This window comes from Protopterus annectens, chromosome 3.part0 (assembly GCF_019279795.1).
Source record: "Protopterus annectens isolate FY-2018-M chromosome 3.part0, PAN1.0, whole genome shotgun sequence".
NCBI classification, from domain to species: Eukaryota; Metazoa; Chordata; order Ceratodontiformes; family Protopteridae; genus Protopterus; species Protopterus annectens.
In genome coordinates, this window is record NC_056731.1 from 180,192,812 (window position 1) to 180,208,381 (window position 15,570).

Consider the following 15,570-nt stretch of genomic DNA (forward strand, 5'->3'; position numbering starts at 1 on the left):
GATCTGCCTTTTACAAACCCGAACTGTGTGGGGTTCAGAGTTTGGAGATCTCCAATGTCTTTGTTTATGAGTTCCTTGATGATATGTTCCATGGCCTTGATGACCAGGCATGTCAGGCTAATGGGGCGGTAGTTCCCAGGGTCTGTTGTGGCCCCCACTTTGTGGAGTGGGATAACCGTTATGGTGCACCATTCAATGGACACAAAGCCTGAGGTGAGGCTATGATTGAACATGGTACTTAGGTGGGGTGCCAGTTCATTTTGTAGTTCATGTAGAAGGCAGCCTAGGATGTTGTCAGGTCCCATGGATGCTGTGTTCTTGGCTTTGAAAAGTGAGGTTTTTACCTGTGCAGCCATGATTACAGGAACTTTGCATTCTTCCGGTATAAAGATGGGCCCTTTAGGGGGGTGAGAGGGGGGTAAAGTTAGCACTGAACCTATCTGCCAGGATGTTGGCAATATCCTTTGGTTCTGTATATTTAGTGTCATTGTGCTGTAACTCAAAGCAGATCTGAGTGTTGCCATTGTGATTCTTGACATAGCTATAAAATGCTTTGTGGTTGTCTTTAGAATCAGTGGTGATTTTGTTTTCATAACTAGCTTTGGAGGATATTATGATGGATCTCAGCTTCTTACTGAGGCTGACCAGGGAGTTCCTCCAATCATAGGATTTTACTTTTTTTGGCAACAGTTTCTTTCTTCTGTTGTAGAGTTTGTTTATGGCAGAAGAACACCAGATTGGCTTTTTTTTTGAAGGATAGCATCTTGGTTCTGTTAGGGATAGCACGATCCATGCACTCATGTAAGTGCTTATAAAGTGCATTTGTGTAGGATTCAGCAGTCGTACCTCTATTGTCCATCTGCATGGGTGTTGTGAAGTTTGCCACTTCTGTCTTAAGAAGTGTGAAGTTGGCTTTGGAGAAATTGTTTACGGTTGTTTTCCTAATGGGGGGTGGGAGCGGGATGTGGATGTCTAGAGTGATTAACTTGTGGTCGGATCTGTACAACGAGGAGCTGACCTCTGGTGTGGAACACCGGTTGCCCATGTTGGTGATGACCAGGTCTAGGATATTGCTGCCCCTTGTGGGGGTGTGGATAAGTTGATCCAAGGTGCTGGAATTGATGATTTCCAGAAAATGTTGAGGAAAAGAGTTGGTACACGAGTAGTTTTCCCAGTTAATGGTGGGATAGTTGAAATCTCCCATTATTAGGGTGTTGGGTTGTACCTTAGTATTTTCCAGTGTATCAAGAAAAGAGGAGTGGGAATCCTGCGACATAGGAAAACCAAAAAGTGAGGCAAACAGACCCAGATAAAACAAACTTCAAGAGAATTTATTACATAAGCGCTTTCGGAAACACAGTTAATACTTTTCCTTCTTCAGACAAAATAAAATGGGAACACATTTCTTATTTAAAGGATCTTAAATCAATTAATTAGCATCTTAATTGGCAACAATCCTCCATGCTAATTGCAAAATAATTTTAAAGCAATGACAACCACCAAAAAGTTTTTCTGCTAAAACCAGAATATTACAATAGAAAAGGCAACTCAGTTAAAAAATACAAAAATATTTTACAATAGGAATAACCTCCAATACAAAACCACTATGCCTTTTAGACATCAAAACAATGCATTTTTGATATAAAAACTAAATTATCAAAGTTTAAAAGTAAATTAATAAATAACTAGAATTTCAGTTCCCAACACAAATGCCTATCTTTTAAGTGATAAAAGTTTAAGTAGACACTTGATGGAAATGGTCTCATTGAGACCTGGAGGGATATGTGAGGCTGTCCTAATCTGCCATTTTAATTCTTCTAGTTCGAGGTTTAATTGCCAAGGGCCATCTCTTTCGTCGGTTCTAACCTGATGTAACACTGCATGGAGGATTGTTGCCAATTAAGATGCTAATTAATTGATTTAAGATCCTTTAAATAAGAAATGTGTTCCCATTTTATTTTGTCTGAAGAAGGAACAGTATTAACTGTGTTTCCGAAAGCGCTTACGTAATAAATTCTCTTGAAGTTTGTTTTATCTGGGTCTGTTTGCCTCACTTTTTGGTTTTCCTAATCCTGCGACATGGTGGGGGGTCTGTAGCAAGCTACAATCTGGATTGCGGTTTTGCCCAGAGTTAGTTGAACTTGAATAATCTCGGATGCATTATGCTGAGCAACTAGCTTGGAGGTGTGGATATCCTTAATGAATATGGACACACCTCCATCTTTAGTGTTTTGGTCTGGGTTTGGTGGCCGAAAGGTGTGGTATGAATTATAGCCTGGTAATGCAGGGGTGCTTTCTGGAGCTTTGAACCAGGTTTCTGTCACTGCACAGATGTTGATGTTCTCCATTTAAGGAGTGCCTTGAGTGAGTGTATTTTGAGGTTTAGACTTCTAGCATTGAGTAGCATTACCCTCAGATTTTGCTTGCTTGTACCTGTTATGGTGGTGAATTTGCCATTTGAACCTTGCCTAAAAAAGGCACTATAGTGATGGCAAGAGCCTTTGCCAGTATCCAGAATCCCAGGGGTGACAGGTGCAGGCCATCTCTGGCAAAGCAGTGTGGTCTATCGATCATGTCATCCCAGGCAGACAGATACTGGATTCCCTTAGAATGACACCAGAAGCTTAGCCAATTGTTAAAGTCAATCATTTTGTCCTTGTACTGTGGTATCATTCTGGGTGATGGCAGGATGCTACTCAGGGCTAGGGTCATACCTGCCTGTGCTACAAGATCAGAGAGCTCCTCCATGTCTCTTTTCATGTAGTCCATTGAGGTACATCTCAGGTCATTCACACCAACATGGACAATGACAGAGGCATATTTGTACTTGTTGTGGAGTGACCTGAGTGCATGCATTATGTGCCGGATCCTGGCACCCGACAGGCTGCTGACAGTAACTTTCTCCTTGTTTAGCCTGGGTGAGTGGAACATCAGTGTGTCTGACAATAGAGTCACCTATGACTAGAGTGTTGGGTACGTTATGCCTTATGGGCTGTAGTTGAGTGGCACACTGAGTATGTGGGCTATGTGTCATTTGGGTTGTGTTGGGGGGTGGAGGTTGCTTGCATTTCTGCTTTGGAGATCTCGGTTGTTTGGGCAGATTTTTACTGAGAGCCTCTGTGAATGTAGGTGTGTGTTTTGTGCTTCTGTGTGTGTGTTTTGGTGGTGTAGGTTTTGAGGGACTATGTGATGAGTGTGGTGCGTTGCAAGTGTTTACCTTCTCCTCTTGACTGCCTAGTCCAGTCCTCAGTGAAGAGAGCTTTGCTTCCAGTTTGGCTATAAAAGTGCATCTCTCACATGTCATAGTGTTGGGTGGTAGGAGGAGAGGGGTGTCTGTGTACACAAGGCAATTGCTGCATTGTTCCAAGATGCCCAGATTCATCAGGTAGACAGGAGAAAACACCATGAGCTGACCTTTAGACATGCCTGGATAGGTGTTTATTTATTAAGTACTAAAAACTGTTTTCCTCTAGACAAGTGAGGAAAGTTGAGTGCTGTAGTAATTTGTAGCTTATTTAGTGCTTACAATGAGTTCTGAACAAGTGCTGAGCTCAAAGAAACAGATTTGAGTGCTAAAACTAAAAAGCTGGCTAGTTGCAAGTAAAAATGTAAAGAGCAGACTTTATGGCGCCAGGAATAGTTTAACCCTAGTTAAATAGGGGGGGGAGCTCAGGAGCTCACAAGCAGTCCTGGGCACAACAAATCCGCACCTGGACAAGACCTGCCACAGGAAAGGGGGGAATCAAGCTTAGATTTTTTTTTCAGTAAAGTGGAAATGGAGAAAGCTGGAACAGACATTAATTCAACGCTAAGAATCTGAGTGGGTTGGGGTTCACAAATGTTCTCTATTAGATTGAATGAACTAATGACACTAGACTGGGAGGAGTGTCACAGATCAAATATACAGTATGGGTGGGAAACTGCAAAGCCACCAAATGAAAGTTTTAAACAGATCAAGGAGCAAGCAGACTCTAGAGAATGCTTTTAACTGTAAACAGACAATTATAGTAATGAACCAGTTCCCAGCTGTAGAATACAGAAACCTCAAAAAAATCAAAAATGCACAGAAAAACTCATATAGAGCATTCACAAACAGAAAATACAACTCTCAGTATGAAAAAGCAGTTTACAGTTAAGTAATTCAGTAAACATGCAATAAGAGTAATGAAACAGTATCTAGCTATGAAAAATACAGTTAAAACTGTATAAAACAGTACATAAATGCAGTGAAACAATAAAAAAGCTTTATAACAGTGCAAAATGTATTAGATCAACTGTATAACACAATTATAAGTGTTTCAGAAGTGCAGTTCAGTGAAATAAGTGTAAGAAATAACTTATCCTGCTCTTGGAATCTTAAGGAATTTCCGCTTAGTTTCAGTAATGAAATACAATCCACAGCCTGATAAATACAAGCATTTTCAAGACACAGGGTTTATATACCAGTAAGGATGGAAGAGTTAGAAGATCATATTACTACTCAGCCCCTGCTATTACCCAATCACTCGTACTACAAAAGGTCAGTAGGCCTTGTTACTCTCAATAATAATGAAGACAGACTATTAGCAGAAAATGACTGCCAGAAACACAGGAAACTCAAACAAAACTACCAGGCCTAGGCAACAGGCCTCTATCAACATTATGCCACCTGAGCAAAACACAGAAACCTTACTTTAAAAGCGTAGAAAGAACATGTACAAAGAGAAAAAGCAGTTTACAATTTATTACATTAAATAAAAATGCAATTATAGTAATGCACACTATTACAGTTCCTAGCTGTAGCCACTAAATGAAAGTTTTAAACAGACCAAGGAGCAAGCAGACTCTAGAGAATGCTTTTAACTGTAAACAGACAATTATAATAATGCACACTATTACAGTTCCTAGCTCTAAAACACAGAAACTTCAAAAAATCAAAAATGCACAGAAGCACTCAGAGCAATCACAAACAGAAAATACAACTCTCAGTATGAAAAAGCAGTTTACAGTTAAATAATTCAGTAAACATGCAATTAGAGTAATGAAATAGTATCTAGCAATGAAAAATATAGTTAAAACTGTATAAAACAGTACATAAATGCAGTGAAACAATAAAAAAGCTTTATAACAGTGCAAAATGTAGTAGGTCAACTGTATAGCACAAGTATATGCGTTTCAGAAGTGCAGTTCAGTGAGATAAGTATGTGAATGTCCTGCTAAACAGCTGCTATGGCCATAGCATCTGCCCCACTCTTTAGTGGGAGATATCACAGACATACCTCTCAACTGTGCAGATCCTCACAGAATGTCCACATTTTACCATCATGTATTTTTGTCTGTTCCTCCTGAGATCTGTACTTTTCTGTCAGATAGCTGAAGATTGAAGTCATCAGGTAATGACAAACAATTGAGTTTAAGACTCCACATCCTTAAGAATATTCACTGTAATGCTAAATGTATCATTCTACGAGCTTCCTATGTTTGTAGCAGGTATATTTAAAGTCTGTCCCTATTTATCCCCCCGTCATTTTAGGCATTGTCCAGATGTGATGCTCTGAGAGGTTGTGAGGTAGGATCACAGCTCAGGAGCCTGACTCACCTGGGAAAGGACATCTCATATATGAAAACTGCAGGGGTATCTGTCAAACATTTGTGACTGTGCCACTGCTAGGCCAGTTAAAGGAATGTTTTCCATATCCATGTTACCTGTGATTATGAGTATGACACATGTTTGCCTTGTAAGGCTAAGACACCTATATAGAGCGTGTGCATAGTAGAGTGCTGTTGCAGATGTGTGTTGAACTGCATGTGATATATTGAATTAATAACGTTCAACTGTACAGTGTTCTGCTGGGCAATAAGCACATTTGTGACTGATATCTGTAGTCACATACACATATACCTGTGTTATGTCAGCCAAACCATTTGCAGGTCTGTGAGCAATGGCATTGTAACATAATAGCCTACTTATGACTGTTGGACATCTTCCAGGTTATCACAGTGATGTCAAACCCTACTGTGCAATCAACTTACTAATGTAAGGCGCAGCTATATTAATATGGTATCAATATCGATGTCCCTTTTGACACCCATTTATGTGTGCCATTGTCCAGACGTACTGCTGTAACAGGATGAGATGTATGATTGAGCAGCAAGACTGGAAATACAGTGCACCATACTTACATTCAACAGAAATGTATACCACATTTTCCATGATCACATGTATGTATGCATATGTTCAGCTGGAAGGCACAAAACTAATCACATGGGTTTCAAGCAGTCAGGTAAGTAGGTTGTGCATGTTGCACATGTGTGCAATATCAGTGTCAGTGCATACAACAGACGTATATGTGTACAGCTACTGGTGGTTGCATTGCCCTGACATTGATGTGGGTACTGGAGTAGGCATGATTATCAGGTATTAATCAAAGAGTTGTCCACCTGTGTCATGACCTTCTGTCCATGCCTACCACTACCAGCTATATCAACACCTATATACAGTTGATATCACAAGTGTACACACCCCTGTTGGAATGCCAGGTTTGTGTGCTGTATGACAATCAGACCACAGAAGATCATTTCATAATGTTTCACATCTTGAATGTGACCCCTAACCTGTACAATTCCATTGAAATACAATCAAAGGTGTTTCTAGGAAGGTGAACAACTATTGCCAAGTGAAGATGTGCCATGATGTTAGAGTCCAGACCAAGACAGATGAATGCTGTAACCATCTCAAGAGGTCCATACACAAGTTTAAGGCTGTGCACACTCATTCAACTGGCTTATTGTACTGAGTATTATTTCCATATGTTTTCACAGACCAGAGTGTTATGTTTACTATTGAATTGTACAGGCTATAGGACACACTACAGGTGGGAATTGTTATGAAATTAGTTATTGTGTGTCATGTTCCAATTGCACAAATACCAGGCAGTGTATTAGGGGTGTGTACCCTTTATATCCACTGTAGCTATATGGACACAGCAGTACCTGACCTGTATATCCAGCCTCCACCAAGGTAGAGTAATTCCCTTTGGTGGACAGCAATACACAAACCATATAATAGGTTGATACATTGGCTGTACCCCTGTACATAGGTGCAGGCAACAACTTTGAAGCAAGTCCACCTATATTGAAACAAGCAGGAAGTTCACAGGTGACATCATGTAAGGCTGACTATGACTATGAATCAGACATACCCACACCACCAAGGACAATTGCAACTGTGTCTCCACATATGTTGTAAGTCTCAGATGAAACAACACAATTCACCCTGCACTGGGGGTAAAGAACACCTCATACACACACATGCCGTGGATACAGGCAACCTGCATCACACTGGTTAGGTGGGAACATCGCCACTCTGTCCACTCCAGTCATACATGGAGATATGCACATCAACCACACTCCTCCCCTAAGCAATGGTGAGCATGCACATATTGCCTACTGATGGCAACAACAGTTTATCTCCATGGGGCATAATAACATCAGTGTCTACCTCCTACATGAACTCAGGCATGTGCTCACAGCTCCATCACACACCACAGTCAAACACAGACCTGCCACCATACCCACGCCATCCACATGGAAGATGACCACCATCAACCCCCTACACAGAAATGAATGGAGGATAGAGGATTATGTGATCAAGTGTCCAACATTGGGGGGACTAAAATAGCTCGGGGACAGGTGTGTAATACAAGCTGCTATAGCCATGATAGCTCAGAGGGTTCCATTGTAGTCTGGATTATTTGCAAGTAATATCCATTGATGTGCATTTTGACAACTGTATGAGGTCCTGTGACCTTTTCCTGTTTATGTCTTCCAGGTAACATGCAGAGTGCTAGCCTACCAGCATTCTCTGTTGGGGAAACAGACATCATCCCTCAATATGTGATTGAACATTATGCCCTGTCATGTGGACGGGGAGCAGAAGATGTGCGGGAGAGGACTGCCCTGTGGAACAGTGTGGTCCACAGAGTAAATGATGCCAACCTGCACAGCAGAACGTATGAGAATGTGCAGCATCGGGCCACTGACCTCAAATATCATGCACATCAATGGGCTGCTGCTGTAGTAAGGGACTGACTAGCCACAGGTGGGAGCCCACCCATCCAGCCCCCACTGACACCCACCGAGGAGCTCCTCACCACACTTGGGCCACATGCCAATGAACAAGCCATGACAGTGAGGGAAGCATTTTGGAGGTGGGTTGCACACACACACACACACACACACACACACACACACACACACACACACACACACACACACACACACACACACACTGGATGAGGAGTGTGCAGGTAAGGGCCCAGTGGGATTAGTACACTAATTTATCAGACATACATGTATCTGTATTGTATCTACATGCATGTGTCAGGTCCGACTGCAGTTGTGGATGGGGTTTTTTAATGCACAGAGGTGCACATCTATGGTGAGGGCAGGACATTGTGCATTATTTCAGTTAGTACTGTAGATGTGCAGACATGTTGCATCCATCCTATACCAAGGCCACATGTGCATCTGCTGACAATAACTCCCTCTCACAACTACGTAGGACCCCCTGGTCTGCATATGAGACAACAGCCTGAAGCTGGTGAGTATTACATTGTTCTGTTGTTGCCTGGCAATACCCCAGGCATGTGAAGCGCATGCAATTTACCATGCACACAACCATCAGTAATAGCTATATTGTTATGCATGTTCACTTGTGCTGGGGTTAACTGTATTGCATCACAGTGGTCACCTCTGGGGCCTATCTGACATGAATTCAACATTCCTGTAGCATACCTCACAACTTGTCAGTGCCAAGACATCTGGACAGAGGCCAGCAAATTCTGAAGGACAAATGGCCTAAGGTAAGGTCAAGCATGACACATTACTTGGTATACAGTGGATATAAATTGTGTACACACCCCTCTTAAGATGCAAGCTGTTCCTGTTACATACTAATTAGGACCACAATATGACACTCCACACCTCTTCCAGCCTTTAATGTGACTCATAACAGGTACAGCTCACTTGTAAAACCAAGCATGTTTACTCATGTATTGCACCTACAAGGCAGGCCACCTGTGAGGGCAGCAGACATCCTATCAGCATAATTTTTCAGTCAAGTGTGATGCCTCATGCTGCCATATGTGTCAGTACACTCATTGTGGCTTATTTGGCTATAATATCACATACATGGGCAAAGTTAAGGCACACAGACCACTTCCGACCATGTATAGGTTTCAAACATATGGATATTCTGGACACATCTGTGCAGAGGACTGTACAATGGCTTAACCTGCTGCATGTGAGGCAAATGCTGTCATCACACTATATAGAGTAATGGCAGCAGGAGGTGGTCACCAGCTGTGTATGGTATGCACATCAAAATGGTATAAGCCACACATGATATGATCCTCACACACAGTTGTTAGCATTAGGATTAGAGCTCCTACCTGTGTATTGCTACTGTAGTACTATGCAGTTATGAAATGCGCCACAGAGCTTATACATATCTAACTTTACCAAAGGTACTTCTGAGGTGGATGACATCAACAGGTCTACTAAATTGGAGTGAAGGGAAGTGTAAATGGTAGTACACAGGTCAAAAATGGTATGAGCCAGATAGTACACGATTCACACACATACACCTGCCAGTGTTGGGATTAGAACTCCTGCCTATCTAGGTATGTCTACTATAGTGTTACACAGTTACCGTGTGTGCTACAGAGCTTACTAGATTTTCATATGGCCAAAGCTGCTGATAATTGCACAGCTGTGGTAAAGTATTACAGGTGGCAGTCTGACTTATGTTCCACCCATACATCATGCTAGTTCTTTCTGTCTTGCACTTCAGCTAGCATTATGGCTTGGCACTTCACCAGGTTATTGTATCATGAAGTGTGGCACACCTGTGAGCCGTCAGCAGTACTCGTTCATCACAGATGTCACCCAATTACTTACTAGTTATGTCCACCCCTCCTGGCATGTTTGAAGGGTGGTTATCTGTGCTTTCACCCATTAACCTGGTGCACATGTCCATTCTGGGGCACTGTTGCAACTGCTGCATGTACAGACAACCCTCCCCTCTAAACTCCAAACACTCAGACCTGTGAAGGTTACCCATATATCACTCAATGTGGACATAAGCACTCTCCAGCAAAGACTGGACTAGCAGGTCAAGAGGATAAGATCAACACCTGCACCACACCATGTGGAACATGTAGTTCACCATGACATCCACTTTGACAGCCATGACGTACAGTGAAAAGCCACACACCCACCTTCCCAGAGGCACTGAATGGACATCTACCCAAACAGCACAGACCAGCAAGGCAGACACCCACTCAGACACCACAACATGGCACATGCCAAGGGAACTATATTTAACCTACACAGTGTGCCCCCAACCTAAGCCCCTAAGGCTAACCACCTTGCACAATACAGTGATCATGGGTAACTCAATACTGAGGCACACACATCCCACTCACTAGGTTGAATATGGAGCAGGTAACAACCAAATATCAATCACATGCCAGCATCTAACACATGACACAGCCAGTCATGTCACTCCACAACAACTACGAGTATCACTCTGTATCCATGTGGGTGTGAATGGCTGGGGACACACCTCCCTGGATTACATGACAGAAGACATGGTTGAACTCTCTGATTATGTGGTTTAGGCAGGTGTGACAGTAGCCCTGGGCAGTGTACCGCTGCCATCCAGAATGATGCTGCGGTACTATCAACAGATGGTTGACTGCAACATTGGCTTACCTGTTATGTGTCATTCTCAGGGGATCCAGGACCTCTCTGCTTGGGATGGCATGATTGACAGAACCCAATGACTTGTCATGGATGTCCTACATCTGTCACCACTGGGTTGGCAGGTACTAGCTATGTGTCTTGCCACCCCTATGGTGCCTTTTTAGACAGTGTTTCTAATGGTATTACCACCATGACAGCTACACATGTGTGCAATCTGCGGGTCATGCTGCTCAACAGTGAACATTTAACTGTCAGGATGCTGTCACTCATAGTAGTTGTTGGAGTGGAGGACACATGTTTGCTGTAATGGAGAGGTGGTTCACAGCAGCAGACAAAAAACCTGCAGTAACAGGCTATGACGCATTCCACAGCTGTCAGCCCCCAAACATGGACCACACCACACCTCCACAGGTGGTGTCTCCATATTCATTATGGATAGAAACACCTCCAAACTAGTATCCTATCATAATGCATTGGATATACTTCTGATACAACTGCCATGGGGTAATAGTGCAATCCAGACCATAGCCTGTTATGGGTCTGCATCTATGTCCCTAGACTGTCAATGACCATTCCTCAACACCCTGCCATCTCTGATGGTCCACTGCAACACTGACATAGTATGAGTCTTCAGCTACCCCTCAATCATCTGTGGAAAGTAGCCACTTGCCAGTACAGTGGCCCAACACTTCTGGGATTCATCATTTTCATTGCCCTAGACAAGCTCATACTGACCCCCTGGTAGGGATGCAACAACCTTGACCTGTGTTGACCACTTAAATGCAGGAATATTGCTCATCCCCAGATGTCAATCCCTGCATGTTGAGATTCACACAGGCTGTAATCAACATGGAACTCAACATGTCAGCCACACACCTCACAAAGATAGCCACCTGGCAAAAGTTCTCCAAAGCTGACTTTGCAGCCATGAAAACAGGGGTGGATGTCTTCACTGCACCCATGACAATGGTATGTAGCTGCATGACTGTGGAATCATACACATAGGCACTGTACAAACAGGTACATGAATGCATGGTACTAGCCAGAGCCAACAGAACCCACCCAGACACCGTCCTTCCAACACTGGGAGACAATGTGATGGTGCCTTGCCATTACTAAAATGTACATCAGATGGAGGACACTGTTGCATGGAAAGGTGGTGTCCCATGACTTTTGGAACCCCTTATTAGCCTTAAACAAAACTTTGGATAACTCATGGAGCCCCAACAGGCATCTATGGCAGCAGAGATGCAGGAGACACTGATGATAATCACAACAGCCTTGATAGTTACATTAACAACATCCACAGCATTAAACACAAGTGCTGCAAGTTATTGCACAAAGCTAATACCTATCCTGAGACAACAGATATTTGCCACCATCTTGGCAACACATTCAGTGCCAGCTTTACCCCTGTCTTTCCCCACAAGTGAAGTGCTGAGTGAATGTGTTCTCACATGCTGTATCCCATTTCCATTCTAGGCATCTGTGAGTCACCAGGATGTGGCTCTGACACATCCACCATGTCATAGGCAGGGTACAGTATGTGCATGGTAATTCCAGGTCTGTAACACAGTGATTGCATATGCTTCACAGATTATAGGGCTGAGGGTTGTACATAGGTACATATTGATGTACAACATCTGTTGTAGAATGGAGAATAGTACATGTTCTGGTTTGGACACACCTAAGATTGCTAATAACCATATCCACAGGGGATATTCATCAACCAAACACACTGGGATTACTATTCACACACACACACACACACACACACACACACACACACACACACACACACACACACACACACACACACACACACACACATACACACACACATATGCACACACATTTGCCAGTACTGAGATCCATAGGTTCATTGCTTCATAGGTGTGTAGTAGTCGAATGGGCCTGAAGGCTCTACAAAGCTAGCCCAAGAGAATACCTTGGCATCAGGCCACATGACAATAGTCCCCAGTGTGGCTCAGGAGTATAGTCACTGGAATGGTCCCCAGGGGTGGGTATTGTACTCTCCATCCACTCATCCAGGTTTCTATTGTGGGTGGCCAGTGATGTGCACTGCTTTCCATGTATGTGATCTATATTCCATAACATGGACAGTGTCTGGGTTGTGCACATGTCCGACATGCATGTTCTTTGATGTGTGGAAGTGTGCTTGAGGTCTCTCAGGCATGTTGTGTGGACAGATTGGTATCTGCTGATGTAGCATTCCTGACCTCATTTGGTGAGACCTGGCTTTGTAACTGAGGTAGTGATTGCACCTACATTGACAGTATGATACAAGTATTCAGTGGAGTTAGTGGCATCTGTCCATACAGGGCATATATATAAGGCATGGTATTTCCTTTGTGGGGTACGTTTGCAGACTCTACAGTTGTTGCAGGCGTCCAGTGGGAAACATGGCAAAAGGGCCACTCTACACATTGATTGGGATACTGAGGGGATGGAGCAGGGTGCCATGTCCTTTTACTTGCTGGATAACACACACTCAGTCAGGAGATGTAACACATCAAAGTACTTTCTGATGTCAGTGGCACTGTTGTGGTCAACAGGCATGTAGTCCACTGCAATCACACCATGGATACTATCTGTGAGGCAATATGCAGGGGAACTACCGATATAGTGGCTGTTGCCTAGCCAAGTATGTGTGTGTATGATACGTGGGTGAAGAGTGGTCTCTGAGTAATAGAAGGATTGCCTATATTGTTCACTAATCCATACTATCACATTTAGGGCTGTGAATTGTCTACAGCAACCTCTACAGTGTTTGACAACTGTTGGCCTTGTAATGTGGACATTGTGACATATACTAGGTCCTCAACATAATAATTTAGCAAAACCCACCCCCCAGTGGATCCTGTTATTACACAGTCACACCAACCCCCATACAGGATACTGATGACAGACACACACTTGCTAGTACTGAGTTTCAGACCCCTACCATGCTATGTAATGTTATTACAGTGTACCATTTATCACACATGCCATGGAGCTTATAGGATGGATGTTGTCCCAAGGTACTTCTAAGATGTGGAACATCACCAGTAAATACTGGCATTGGGTGATGTAGTGGGTGAGAGATTCCAAAAAGTATTGTATCTTACACACACATTTACCTTTGCCAGGGGTGAGGTTCAAACGTCTAGCTAACTATCTTTTCAAAGCATTATGTTATACATTTACCACATGCACCACTGACTTTATAGCATTTAAGGTTGCCAACAGGTACTTATACGGTGGATGATATCTGCTGGACTGCTAAAATCAGGCAGTGAGATGTGTACTGAATGTAAATTGGGCCAAAATCTTTGAGGTATGGACATACATATGTAGACACACAAACACTTGCCAGGAATGAGATTCAAACCCATACCTATGTAGGTACAGCTACTGCACTGTACTGCATTTATCACAAACACCACAGAGATTATAGGACAGATGCTGTTCCAAGGTACTTCTAAGGTGAGGGACATCACCAGCCCTTGTAAATATTGGCATTGACTGATGTAGTGGGTGAGAGATTCGAAAAAATATTTTACCCTACACACACATTTACATTTGCCAGTGGTGAGGTTCAAGCCACTAGCTAGTTACCTTTTTAGACCATTGTGGCTATGCATTTACCACATGCACCACTGACCTTATGTAGTTTAGGGTTGTCAAGAGGTACTTCTAAGGTGGATGATATCTGCAGGACTGCTAAAGTCAGGCACTGAGATGCAAACCCATACCTATGTAGCTATTGCTACTCCATTGTTCCACATTTATCACACACACCATGGAGCTTACATGTTGTAGAGCTGTGCAAAGGTACCTTTGAAGGTGAGTGACATCAGCAGCAGTGCTAAAGGAGGGGTAAGGGAAGTGTTGTAAGTGTGAATGAGCACAAAATCAGGTCTGTACAAGGATATACACACTCTCTCACATGAACACTCACATAGGTTCATAGGTTAGTACTAGGCTAACTGCCCTTGCAAGCCATTGTAAGCCTAGCCAGTTATCCCTTGTGAGGCTCAAACCCTGCACCTTGTCTTTGTAAGGTAAACACCTTAACCACTAGGCCACCCTCCCAACCCTCACATTTACACAGTTGTCAGGATGAGGACTGGAATGCCTACCTAACTAGTTTGCTACACTACAGTACTATGCAGTTATCACAAGTGCCACAGTGCTTATATATTGGAGAGCTGTCCAAAGGTATCTTTGAAGGTGATTCACATCAGCAGCAGTGCTAAAGGAGGGGTAAGGGAAGTGTTGTAAGTATGAATAACCACAAAATCACATCTCTACAAGGATACACACACTCTCTCACACAAATACTCACATTTACACAGTTGACAGGATCAGGAGAGGAACTATTACCCCACTAATTTGCTACAGTATAGTATTAGACAGCCATTGCAAGCACCACAGAGGTTATATGCTAGGGAGCTGTCCAAAGGTATAATTGAAGGTGGGTGACATCAGCAGCAGTGCTGATTACATTTGACAGGACTGAGATTACAACTGTTACATGGATACCTATTTGTAGTGTAGTGTTACACAGTTACCACAAGCACCACTGACACTATGGGCTGAGGGCTAAACAAAGGTATTTCTACAGTGAATGACATCAGCACATCATGTGATATAGGCCAATGGGATGTGTAGTGGGTGGGACAGGCCTCATAATGGGATTCTCTTTGTCGGTGTCTGTCTTTCTCTTCCCCACATCTGTGTGTGTGTATGTTTGACATATTATATTATGTTGACCTTAGATATGTGTGTGTATTCCTATCCAATGTGTGTGTGTGTGTGTGT